General features: G+C 44.1%; 1 protein-coding gene and 1 long non-coding RNA gene across 7 annotated transcripts in view; one reads left to right on the plus strand and one right to left on the minus strand.

Annotated features, from left to right (window-relative positions):
• The window catches only part of ZFHX4 (zinc finger homeobox 4), a 172075-nt gene extending 166718 nt beyond the window's left edge, over nucleotides 1-5357 (minus strand). For 5 of the 6 annotated variants that reach the window (XM_035125412.2, XM_035125414.2, XM_035125413.2 and 2 more), the window contains exon 1: nucleotides 5018-5357. The gene's annotated coding sequence lies outside the window, so the exon portion shown is untranslated. Of the gene's footprint in view, nucleotides 1-2768; nucleotides 3350-5017 lie in introns of those variants that run through there. The other variant, XM_035125408.2, reaches the window with a different exon arrangement.
• The window catches only part of LOC118090079 (uncharacterized), a 39006-nt gene continuing 30013 nt past the window's right edge, over nucleotides 3341-12333 (plus strand). The window contains exon 1 of the long non-coding RNA XR_009558004.1: nucleotides 3341-3576. This is a non-coding gene — a long non-coding RNA (uncharacterized LOC118090079). The remainder of the gene's footprint in view (nucleotides 3577-12333) is intronic.

A 12333-nucleotide genomic window follows, 5' to 3' on the forward strand; every position in this document is an offset into this window, starting at 1 on the left:
ACAGAGACAGAAAATATTTTCAAATATGCTGGGAGAGAAGGCTCTCTAAAGCCCCAGCATTGCTACATTTTAAAAAATGAAAGCACTCAAGATTAGGCTAAATAAAATGTTACAGATTCATTTATTGTCACTGTCATATGTTGAAAGTTCAAAATGGGGGGGGGGGGGGAGCCTGGATTTGATGTCAATGCTGTGACAGCAATAAAAAAGGAATGAGAAGAGGAGAAAAAGAGCAGCTAGGAACTAATGAGCTTTACATAAATATATGCTGAAGCAATTAAGCAGTGTTAATTACTATGACAGCAGTTAATTGAATATAATTAGATATTTTAAGCCACTGACTAATGCACAGTTAAGATTAATTTTATTGAGATTAATTGTAAATAAGAATAGATTAACTGTGTTTTGACAGGCAAGGAGAAGAGCAGGACTCAGCACAGACCCCCGAAATCATATATTATTTTAATGTCACACCTCAGAATCATCTCAATAAACACGACTTTTCAAACCCAGACAGGAATCTTGAAGAAAAACAAACAGCTTGCAAAGATTAAAGAGCCTTTTGTCCTTTTTTCATGTACATTTCTTTTAGCAGACTAAATTAAGCGAGTCTAGTGTATGTTTTTAGGAAGGAACATTTCACACTGAATGGAAAAAATGTTCTATCACATACGAAATCAATGCAGCTGTGCGGAACTTGGTCCAGATGGTCTAAGAGCCTATAAAACAGCATCAAAATGATAGACAGTAGGGCCTTCCCAATATGCGATAAAGTCACAACCTTGTATGTGACCTAAATTTTCTGCCATGTATGGTTTCCTCCTTGATCGCTTTCCATTTTTAACTAATCATGAATATTCAAAAGACCACTCAATAAAAACTACCAATGCACATCCACTTTAAAAGACTAACATCTCAGTAAAATATCCCTTTTCTTAATTAATTCAATGCAACTAACGTCACTCAGCTTCAATAGCAGACTTTTAATATCACTTATGTTAACTAGCTTAACATGCTTATTTTTAGATATTCTTCAAAGAAGACCTAAATAATACTCACTGCAAAATAATCCAAGCATGCTGGTGGTGGTAGGAAAAAAATGCATAAAAATGCAAACAAATCACTAACAAGAAAGAAGCCTCAATTGATTTCAAAATAAATCAATAAGTGATTAACACAATATTTTTAAAACAGCACAATGTATTTATCATATATATGCATATATTCAATACCTTTTTATCTCTAAATTGAAAAGGGTTTTACAGTATTGTGCATGCCCCTACATTGACTATGAACTTCTTTGCAAAGCCTTTCATCTTTTAGAGCGAAAATCCAAAAATGGTCTGTGAAACAAGGCTACAACAAGCCATTCTGCAGTGAAAGATTTTAAATCATCCAGCCTCTTCTAATAGACTTGAGACTTATTGAGGTAGAAACCATAAAAAATGAAGAAGGGAAATTTAATCCCTGAAATATTGATTTGCACATTAATATCATATAGGCAGAGGGCAATTTGGCTTCATGGAAATGACACATTGTCGACCCTTGGTGAAGTCAGAGCCAATCTAACTGCTGAACATGTCTGAATCTCAAGAGTTATTAAGGGCTTCCCTTCTTGCCTATATGACTTTTCTCCAGCCTACCAATGCAATCTTAAATGTATTATCTTTAAGAAATAATTGTAAAACCTCAGGGGTTTTCCAGTTAATGGAAGGAAGGCTAAACCACATCAGATTCTGAAATGCAACATTAAACCCTTGCAATCAACAAAACCACCTCAATTCTCATCCATCCAGTGCAGGATCTAATACTGTTATTAGAGATAATCAAATTCCATTGTGTAAATTTAGGTTCATAGTCAGAATAGAAGCAGTAAATTCTGCAATATTAAACAGTGATTTTCTCAATAGTTCTTTACATGGTCTATGCTGGTGAACAATAAAATCTTTATATAAACACAACCTCATGTCTATTTTGAAAGATACAAGGGATGTATTCCCTACAGCTTGCATTTAAGGTAGTATCACTCCTAATCCTACCAGCAGGTACTACCACCACAGCTATTGTGACTTATACAGATGGTTTACTTGACCTTTCTTTGTTCTTTGAGTAGATTTCACTTCTGTAGATTTATAAGTATTCTATTTAATTGGCCCTATATGTTCATTGCCATTAGAAGGAAAACAACTAAATACATGTTTACTTTGCAGAAACCCTTCAAAGCCCAAGGCAATGCCTATAGATGATGCTAAAGCCACAGCATGTAGGTCCTACACTATGAATATTCAGCCAGGCTCACTGAATAATCCAAGTGAGTCCCAGCTCTCAAGCCAGGTGCAAGAGGTTAAAAACAGCTGGCTAGCCATCTTTTATTCTGGTGTGCCTTCCTGCAGCCTGAAACAGCCTGATACAGATATACAGATAAACAGATATAGATATTTGCTGTTGTTGCAAGGATTGCTTTTTATTACAGTATTACAGTTACTGCAATTGTATTCTATTTTTTTCCTAGAATCCCATAGAACAGAAGAGAAAGAAATTCCATCAAAGTAGCGTTGAATAGAAAATGGAACAATCATATTATTTTAAAAAAATATTCTTTTATTCTCCAACCCTCCAGTCCTGTTTATTTTAAGTATTTTCCATTGCCCCCTCTTTCCTATCTAGCCTTTAAAAAGCAAAGTCCCTTCTCACTTGCCTTGTTCTGTCAGTTTTGTCAGTAAATAGAAAGTAAAACAAGGGTTGATGGCACTGAGAGTGTTACATACCCAGACTGTGTTTTTGCATTGCTCTCAATGGAAGCGATCGATGCCCATGTCACAGTGGTGTCCCAATCGCAGCCAAGTCTCTGCCTCAATCTAACCAACAACAGGCAGGGCTTCCAAGGCTGCTGCTCACTACCTCTTCCTTCCTTCCATCCATCCACTGAGACATCCACCAAACTCTCAAAGAGAGAATAAACTACAATCTGCTCTTCAACCACCGCTCCTAAGGATCGAGCCACTGGAAATCCTTCCAAAGGGGAATCACAATTTCAAATATAAATATTGGAGATATTTATCCACCTTCAACATCATCAACCCTCTCCTCTCTTTTTTTCCTCCTCTCTCTCTCCCTCTCCTTTGCCAGCTACCTGATCCTTGATTAAAAATGGAACAGGGTTAATAATAATATGAAAAAGGCGATCGGAATGGAGGAGAGGAAATGCAACTGTCAGATAGAGGGATAGTCAGATTTCCTGGGTGACCCTGGCGGGGTCTGGCTCAATGTAAATCCACCATCTTCAGCCTGGCAAGTTGTCTTTGGGTTGAGAGGCTTTTTTGTGGTGGGGAGGGCGGGAAGGGGGGGTGTTATGTTTGCGATGTATGTCTTGGTACCTAAGGTGGAAGAAGAGGAGGAGGAGGAGGAGAACAGGAGGAGGAGGAGGAGGAGGGTGTGTGTTATTGAATGGGAGCGAAAAAGCCTCCTCGGGACGGCGCGGAGGCTGAACCCGGCTTGCAGTGCCTCCTCTCTCGGCTGGGCCCAGTGCCCCGAGCAGCCGGTGAGATCGAGACCCCCTCCCCCTCCGGCTAGCAGGTAACAAAAGAAAGACATCAGCGTGTGCTTGGGGGGCGAGGGGCAGGGGGCTGGCGGACAGGAGAGAAGGGCGGGCAGGGCACGGCAGAGGGGCCACAAGCAGCAAACTGGCACCGGTGGGGCAAAGTTTTCCGATCCCCATGTTTACAGGCGATTGTCAGGTTGCAAACGCGGGGGGGGGGGGGCGAGGCGCGCCTGCCATTAAGCCGCGGCGCGAGGAGGAGAGATGCACTCGAGGCGAGCCGAGCCGAGCCAGACCCGGAGCCGCTGCGGGAGAGGGCGAGTGGCGGACTGGGCTCACACACCGCATTGGGCCGGGTGGGGTGGAATGGGGGGGGGAGAGAAGCGACGGGTTTTTTATATATAATTTTTTATATAAAAAAGGAAGGAAAATTTGGCAAGAGTCCGATTCAAACAACGCCGGAACCCCAACTAAGGAGGGAGGGAGCGAAAGCGAGAGAGCGGAGAGGGGGGGGAAGGAGGAAGCCCGCTGCCTTTTCACAAAGGAAAGCGACGGTCGAAGCTTCCCCAGCCCCAGCAGGCAGCGGCGAGCGGAGCTCCTCCGACGAGCGAGCTCCGCAGCCGGGTGTGGGCAGGCGGGGCGCAGCGCGCTGGGGACGGGCAGCCCGGGAAAGCGAGCGGCAGTGCGCTCCTCTAACGGGCTCCTCGCCGCGCTGCCAGCCAGCGAAGGCACTAGCCCAGCCCGGCTGCCGCAAAGCACAGCACCCCACATCTCCGGCGCGTACACACACACACACCACACGCGGAGGACTGAGGGGCCCCTCGGAGCCCAGCGCCGCTCGCACCCCTCGCATCTAAAGCCAAAGACGCATGTCTGACCCCAAAGGCACCCCAAACTTTCCCCAGAGGCACCGCGCTCCGGAATCCGGGGTTAAAAGGGGCTGGAGGGGGAGAAGGGAACAGGGAGGCAAGTACTTTTGACAGCCGTGTCGTGGTTCCAAATAAGACCATTTCCCAGCTCATTAAAAGGAAAAAAGGAAAAAAGAGACACCACCGAAAAGATTCTCTTCCGCCAAACGTCTAAGGTCCTTCACTTAATCCGAAAGTTACAGCGTGAAAAGGAAAAAAAACCCGGACACCCCCGCCCGAGCCCCATCCACCCTCCCGGAATTTAAAAGAAAGGGAGAAAGAAGGAACCCCTCCTCCCGTAAAGCGGTACCTAAAAATGGGGAAAGAGGTAAAAAAGGGGGCGAGAAAGGGAGAGATAGAGAGGATCTGGGGATGGGAGTGTGTGTATGTGTGTGAGAGAGAGAGCGAGAGAGTGAGAGAGGGAGAGGAAGAGAGGGAGAGGAAGAGGCAGGCAGAGAGGGAGAGCGAGAGCGAAATATCAAAGATTGTGCAAGATCAGCCTGGAAAGATAATCGATACTCGACCTAAATTTAACACAAACTACTCAATAAAAGTTAAAGAAAAAACTTACTTTCCATTTCCCCTCGCAGTTCTTACTGGATCTTCGCCTCTCTGTTTTGTTTTGCTTTATTTACTTAACAGCTGATCACATCCAAGTAAACGACAGAAGGTTCATTAAAAAATAAAAAAAATAATCCTCCAACTTTATTGGGTGGAAATAAAAATGATTGAGCAAGAAGTGGGGGGCATGGAGCGGTCCTTTGGGGTCCGGGAGTTGTTAAAGCATGTGGCGACCGCGGTCTCGCTGTTTGGTTGTGAAGGGGTTGGGAAAAGGAGGAAAGGAAATGAAAATCCGATATGTCTTTATTCTGCTAATTATTATCGTTTTAGCCCTGTTTAAAAAAATGGCTGATTAAGTTGAGTGCGCATGTCTTTGTGTGTCTATTCCCGATATGCACTCTGGGAATGAGAGGGGGGGGGAGAGAGAAAGAGAGAAGAGAGCGAGCGAGCGAGCGAGAGAGAGAGAGGTGTAATTAGTGAGGTGATCAACATTCTCCAGACTGCAAATGACGCGCAGCCCGGACTTACTGCCGCTGCTGCTGGGGGCTCGTAGGGGCTGCGGGAGCCACACCACTGGCCCTAAAGCAGAGCGGGCAGCAGGGAAGCAGCTCGTGGACACAAACACAAGTCTGCAAACTTCATTAGTAACACAGACACACACACAGACACACAAAGTAGATGGCTGGGGAAAATTAAAGAGAGAGAGAAGAGGCAGAGGGGAAGGAAAGAAGATTTGCTGTTCATAACTGCTCAGGAATGTGAAAAGATATGGGTGCAAATTAATTATTCCTCCCACCAGGGAAGTTCTTTCTCTCTCTCTCTCCTCTCTCCCCCCCTTCCTTTTTTTTTTAAGGAAGAAAATATGCCTGGGATAATGAATGTGGAATGCGCCTCTGTATGGAAAGAGAGTGAGTCTGAGATCGGAAAATTCTGCTCTTATAGCCATAGAGAATCATTTACATATTATTGTGGATTTATTTGCACACACATATTGTGCATACGGTGACATTATATATCTCTGCATCTGTAGCTCATGTATACACATATGACATATGCATTATTGCATATACACATGACAGTTTAATCTCCCTGGTGTAACTGGTCCAACAACTCAACAAAAGTAAGTTTATAATAACAAACAGGATTATTATTTTTAGTGTAATAGAAGTAGTAAATAGGTTTTTAAAAAACAAATGCTATTCCAGCAGAACTACCTGCCTTTTCCCTATGGAAGCAAAAAAAGAGAGGGTCTATATTTCTCCTTAGGTTTACCAGAGATACTGCTTGATATGAAAAGGAAGAGTTGTATTGGTCTATAGACAATAATCCACCGACACCATTATAAATAGAAATCTCCTAGAAATCTTCCCTTGCAAGGGACGGAAAGCAATCACTTCTCATTTGAAAATCTAATTATCTTAACCTAATACTACAGATGTGATGTGAATATGAGTGACACTTTCATTAAAATATAATTAACCAAAAGTAGGAATCCAGATACTTTTAAATACCCCCTAGTGAAGATTAAAAATCATGTCTATTAAAAGAGCATCCAAACACACCACAGGGACACCTACTCCCCCTCCCCCAACATTATAGAAATGGAAAGGCCAGAAAAGATCAGTAACTAAGACTTAAATATAAAGGATATTTACAATCCCAAAGACCCTGCGCAGGTGAACCATAACCTTCCTGCTGACGTGCCTTTGAAGTTCCTGATTCCTGGGATACACGTCAAAACCTTGTCTTAGGCCTTAAGCACTAAATACCAACAGAAAGGTTTAACACAATCCTCCATAAAAACAAGGTATAAATATGCATCTTTTAGGGGCCTTAAACCGTCCGATCTAGAGAAACATTTGGCAAATCCTGGAGCTAATACTAAGAGGGAAATATCCACCTGATGATGAATGAAGGGCCTGCCAGGAAAGACACTGTATAGGCCAGAGATAGGGAGACGCAGTAAAAAAACACAGATGTTTTAAGGTCATGGTGAAGGTCCCTTAGACTTGAGAGGAGGGGGAAATGCCCACATAGAAGTCCAGTTCTCCGTGGGTAACCAAAACATAGTGAAACTTCGTAGAAACTGAGTGGAAAGTAACCACAGCCAGCAAATTTCAAGATCTGAGCCCAATGATTAATGTCAAAGGCTTTTGGAGAGTAACTTGTTTTCGCTCGAGAGTTATACCTACTCATCAATGAAATAAAAAAGGAAACAGTAGGTACTTGGGCATGTTTTGTGTGCGTATCAGAAAGCTGAGTTTCAAAAGAAGGGATAGTCTGTATCGTTGTTTGCAGAGAGGGACCAGCGATATTAACAATGACTAAAATGAAATTTCCCAAACCCGTTCAGTAAGATCGGGGAACTTAGGACAGAAAGAGGTCTCTTTGGCTCTTATTGAAGCGGAAGGGCAGTCTAAGCTAGCAGAATGCATTGGCCATTCAAAGACATGTCTGAAGGATGGCAGTCCATTTCCTAGCCCTGGAGACAATTAAATCCAGTCTGATGAAGAAACACCTGAGCACAATGCCTCTCGTTCAAATTCAAGTGAAGAAACAGATACAGTTTACGTAGCAGGAGCATAAGGAAACGAAGAGCAAGGTGTTGCAAAAATCCTTGTTTTATATATTTCTACTTATTTTGATTTTTAAGCAAGGCTGCTAGAAGCTCCGAAGGTCTGTTGACAACACAAGGCATTTTTGATGCACATTTTCTCCTTCCCTCCTTTCGTAGAATGATTGTAGTTTCTTTTTAACAGTGGCAGTTTCCAGCTAAAGGAACAAAGGGGGATGCGAGCAGAAATTGAGGAAGGATAGTCCACTTTCTTCAGGTTTCTTCTAGTACTGTTTATTCCTAGCTAACGTTTTTGTTTCGCCTACCCCACCCCTTCACCTCTGTTTCATCTTTGTGTTCTCAGCCCCTATTCCCCCCCCCCCTAAAATACTAGCTATCTGGATGGAAAAGGCACTCCGGGATGTTAACAGTTTAGAAGAAACCCGGGGATAGCCACGTAGCTAGGAAAAAAAATCGAAGGAGGTTAATTCCGAGAGGCAGCAGCAGGTTGGATGGCGGCGGGGTGTGTGTGTGTGTGTGTGTGATAAGAGCGGAGGGCGGCTCTGGCAGGAGCACCCCGGGGGCTGGTGGGCTGGCTGGCTGGCTGTTTCAAGAGGGTTCCCCCAGAAGCTCGGCCACAGCTGCAAGCTACTTCCCCTTCCCTGACTGGCTCGTTCCTCCTCTTGCTCGCTCAGCTAATCGCCCCCAAGACCTATGCCTCACCTCTCCAGCTCCTTCCCTCCCCCCCCCAACCCAGTCCCTCGAGCAGCCCTCTCAGGCATACTTATCCTCAGGGCAACCCACCCAGGTACTGGGGGTTCCTTTCCTCAAGGGGTGCGGTGGGGTGGGAGAGAAAGAATTATCATTTTCCGAGAGACATAGATAAGAGAGAGAATGAGAGATCGTGGTAATGATGCTCTCTCCATTCACACGCGGGGGATGGGTATGCCCCGTCTCAGATGCCAGCCCCAAGGAGTTGAAGAAGCAACTTCCTGGACGCGGGTTTCAGAGCCAGCTCTGGCCACTCACCCTATCAGACAAAGACGGTGCCAAGGGCAGCTGACAGACTTTTGCTCCGAGTCGCCTTGCCTTCGCCCCAACCGGCGCTGAGGACGCACCCGGGCCAGGAGAAGGATATACATAATTACAACCTCCTCTCTTTTTAATAACCCGACATAATTCCCTAATAAACGGCCCGCCTCCCCCTCCCCCCTCCAGCCCAAGGGAAAGAGGATCCGTGCCTTTTGAAAGCGCTCCCTAAGTCTATAGATGAGCTCAGTTTGAAACGAGGTATTACAAGATCTCCGTGTTAGAGACCCCTTTATCTGAGCTACAGACACTTTCAGATCCCGAGACCCCCCTCCTCCTCCTGCCTTTTTGTTGTCTCTCCTCCTCCCGGGGCTATTTGACAAAGGCAGTATGTTAACTAACATTTTTTTGTTTAACTCAGCAACTTCGTTTCAAAACACGCTTTAAAAAAAACCTGAGAGCAATCTTCGGGACCTTTTGGGGGTGGAGGGGAAGTTGACACGAGGGGCGAAACCACAAGGATTGTCAGTCTAAGAAAGAAAAACGCCCCCGAACTCTGCAGATTCTTTAGTCAGATTAGGGGAAATGACAGCTCTTTTTTTTGCTTTGTTTTCTTTTTGAAAGAAAAAAACACCCAACAACAACACGTAACCATATACATTTAATATAACTGTCCATTTCCCAGCCCGTTCTACGACGGCAGTTATCTCTGTTACGCCACGACGCGAAGGGGAAAAAGAAGGGAGGTTGCGATCAGATCCGGCCAGGCCACGCATCCCGATGAAATCGTGCCTGCCATCGGAATTCCAGCCCCTGACTGGCCTTTTGGGGTGGTGAAGGTGGTGGCTTGAGCTGCGCAAAAAGAAAAAAAGATTCAACCCCCACCCCGTCCCCGACGCTACCAGAAATCAAAGCTGCTCTTGCTAGCATTTCCTCCTTCTCCTCGGGAGCCCTTAGACAACAGCTCTCTGCTCAGCTGCTCTCTGGAGCAGGTCGCGGGCTTTAAATACCCTGAACCTGAGCTTCTTGGCTTGGATGGGAAAGGGAAACGCGGGCGCACACACGCGCGTACACACACACACAAACACACAAACACAGACACACAAACCCTCGCCCAGACACACGCACTGCGAAAGGTGGGCGAAGGAGCCGGGCGCCCTCTGGGCTTTTAGAGGTCAGAGCTTTGACACTGCTTTGACCTCCCTTTCCCCTGGCGGCAACCGCCCTCGTGTTTATCAACAAAAACAGCCCAGGAGGACTAGACCCAAACAATAGCAATTCGCCAACTTCACAGACACTTCGCGAGCTCTTATGCAAATCCTGGAGAACGATCCAACGCTTGGCCAAAGAACCCCTTCCTTTCCCCACGGCGCCACAAGCCCCTCCAGAAAGCCCGAGAGCCTCTTCCCGGCACAGTGGCAGAGCCAAGGGAAACGTTTTTGTCTTCTCTTCGGAGAAGGGTGGCGGGGACGGGGGTGTATGGAGAGGGGGGTGGGAGAGAAAGAGGGAAAGAGAGAGAAGCGGGAAGGAAGCGAGACCCCCAACTCCAACGATCGAATCAGAAAAAGAACAAACAATAACAAAAGCCAATAAAATTACCCACCTTAGCGCACAGACAAGAAAGTAAGTTTATACCTAGATCCAACAGTTCACAGTGCCCATAAAACAGGAATCCTTCTGGTGTTAAAGACAATATGCTAAACTACCTCTGCGGCAAACGGTGATTATAAAATGCCCAGGAAAAAGTTGTTTTCGCCCAAGGAGCCAAGTTTTCAAAAGAAAACGTGTAGATTTTACAACTAAATAAAAGCCACCACCTCTGTGTTGTCCGTAAAAACTACACATAAATTAAAAGTACCGTTAAAAGAAAGCCTCCAGCAAGCAACATCTGATCCGACTTACCGAAAAAAAGAGGGTAATTTAAACCACATTTAATTATAAAAAGCAGTAAGCGAAAAGTAAATCAATCAATGCTTTCTCTCAAAAATGTTGTCCGCCAAGGTATAGAAATGACAATTCTTATAGTCCTGCATTAAAGGCTAACTGAAACTCTACTCTTCAGGAACTGATTATGGGAGGGGGGATGCAAAGCAAGGGGGGGAAATGAGGGACACACACACAAAAACAAGCCTCTAACGATTTTCAGTTTTTTGTTTAAAATTGATGACGATCAGAAAAGCCTGATGACAAAGTTAAAGAAAATATACCTTAAGAGGAAAAAGCCCATCTCCTTTTCTTCTTTGTCTATCAGTCTCCAGTTAAAGCATATGGAAAATGTTTTCAAAATGCCTAGATTTGGCACATTGTCATTGCAAAGAGAGGAGCGCAGTGATGCTGTTATAGAAAATGGGAAATAAATTCAGGATTGGGTGCTGCCTCCTTCAATGCGGATTTATCTAAGTTTAATTTAATATTCTGCAATCACTGTATGATCGCATATAATTCACCAAGATTTTAAAGGGCTTTGCGTAAATACATGGACTATGGGCACCAAGTCATCTAACCAGATTAGTTCTTTTTCATTTGTGTTTTTTTTTCTCATTAGATGCACTTTAAACTGCAAGTGCAAATAATAAAAAGGATAGAATAATAGGGTTTGGGTAAGCAAGCGATTAGAAAAACCACTGGCTTTAGTAAAATCATTCAAAACATAAAATCAAAAAGCACAAAACGGCTGTTTGTAAAACACTAAACCTTTAATCGATTTATTGGCATCCTGATCGATTAGATAAACGGAAATCTATACCAAACATAAAGGCATTTAAAACATTTCCCTCTCATTTCTAAACAAAACTTTTCTTTTCGGCAGAAAAAAATCTTATCAAACGACTAACAGGAAATTCTTCAGATATCAAATTACGATAATAAAATTATTTCCACATGGAAAGGGATAATGACAATGATGATAGTAATTATAATAATGAATAATTCAACAGCCCTTTGACATATATAGAAAACCTGATTCAGAACAGCTCTTGAGAGGACCTAGATTTAGGGGGGAAAACATTTTATTAAGAGAAATTGACTTAAAAACTGACATTTTCAACTAGACTGACAATTTAGGGGGAACTGCTAAAGTTATGCTAATTTCTCCCTCTATCAAAAGAAACCCTGACCAGTGTTCACAGAAAGCTTTGCCCTTTCAATCGAGTTACTATCTATTAGTAAAAATAAATATGTAAATATACCAGCCCCATCTGAATTACAGGAACAAATTTGTGCCTGCGTGGTAGACTGCAAGGAGGTGGTTAAGACTGAAAGGGGGGCGCTTTGCCCCTTAATAATCCATTTATGTAGTCCATATCGCGCTTTCCAGATCTCAGGGAAAAAATTGCAAGCCATAATATATTTTACTATTTAGGTAAAAGAAAAAGAGGGGGGTGGATTGCAATCCGGGGCAATGCAGCAATCAGAGCTTGTGGCATTCTGGCTGCGTGAAGAGGAAGTGTTGCTGTAACGGGTATTATGTTTATTTGATAAAGAAAATCAATGAAAGTGGCTGTAAAGTAGTTAGTGAGGCGTGTGTTTGGGACTCGGGTTGAATAGTGACTCCAGCGGGCTGGTCGATCAGCTCTAAGAGCTCTGGAAATCTACCCTAACCCTCTGCCTGAGCTCTTCTCTCTCTCTCTCTCTCTCTCTCTCTCTCTCTCTCTCTCTCTCTCTCTCTCTCTCTCTCTCTCTCTCTCTCTCTCTCTCTCTCTCTCTCTCTCTCTCTCTCACACGCACACTCGCTGCTGCACCTT

This window comes from Zootoca vivipara, chromosome 8, assembly GCF_963506605.1.
Source record: "Zootoca vivipara chromosome 8, rZooViv1.1, whole genome shotgun sequence".
NCBI classification, from domain to species: Eukaryota; Metazoa; Chordata; class Lepidosauria; order Squamata; family Lacertidae; genus Zootoca; species Zootoca vivipara.